At 40.4% G+C, this 948-nt stretch overlaps 1 pseudogene; it reads right to left on the bottom strand.

Annotated features, from left to right (window-relative positions):
* Window positions 1–508: 508 nt before the first annotated feature.
* Window positions 509–609, bottom strand: LOC120099421 (U6 spliceosomal RNA; annotated as a pseudogene).
* Window positions 610–948: the final 339 nt, after the last annotated feature.

Below are 948 nucleotides of genomic sequence, written 5' to 3'. Positions count from 1 at the left end.
TCTGTTGTTTTTTTTTTAAATGTGGCGCTGTGGATTGAACCCAGGTCTTTATGCATGCTAGGCCAGCATTTTACCAACTGAGCTACAGCCCTGCCTCCAAGTCCTTTTTTAAAATGTGAGTTTTTTTCTCAGATAGTTTGCGATTACCATAATGCATCATTTTATAGGTTGCTTTTTAACTTAAGATTACAACAGTATGTTCCTTGAATTTGTAAGCATTATCCTAGTGATCACATACTTGTCCGTTGTGTAGATTCCCTTTGCTTTTGCAAAGCTCCCAGGCCTACTGTTTCCTTTGTTCTTTACCCATGACCACCTCAGCAATGCCCTTAAAGACACAGGTCTTTGCCAAAGACAATTACAGAACCACCTGTTTCCCATCCTCCACATTCATATCCAAATGTCCCCCAAGAAATTGATTGGGATCTCTACTTTCACTTAGGCATTTCCACAGATGTCTGTCCTTACACTTTGAAAAGTTAATTTTTAACTTAGCATACAAAGTAATAAAAATACCAAATGCCTCACAAATTTGCTTGTCATTCTTGAGCAGGGGTCGTACTAATCTCTATGTTCTAATTTTGGCACATGCGCTGCCAAAGCGAACACTGTCGTTCCACTTAGTGGAAGCCAAGACATAATCAGACCTTTTGGTGCCATGTGTATACGAACATAACTTTTGCCTCAGAGGATCATTTTCTCTTTTAGCTTGTGATCTTTCTTTTTACTAGGCTCTAGCCTGCCTTCTGAGCCCATGCTCAAATAGCAGCTTCCTTCAGAAGTCCTTGGAGTCTAGTTACGTTTCCGCTCTAGCAGAGTTAGCACCTCCAATGCTGGGTAACACTCACATGTTTGTTTTTCAGATAGATCTCATGAATCCTACATTGGCCTGGACTCACTATATATAATCAAAGATGTCACTGACATTCTGATTCTCCTGCCTCTTCC

The sequence above is a fragment of the Rattus norvegicus genome, chromosome X (assembly GCF_021556685.1).
Source record: "Rattus norvegicus strain SHRSP/BbbUtx chromosome X, alternate assembly SHRSP_T2T, whole genome shotgun sequence".
Lineage (NCBI taxonomy): Eukaryota > Metazoa > Chordata > Mammalia > Rodentia > Muridae > Rattus > Rattus norvegicus.
The sequence above is the reverse complement of the archived record's forward strand: the minus strand, read 5'-3'. Positions and strand labels throughout refer to the sequence as shown.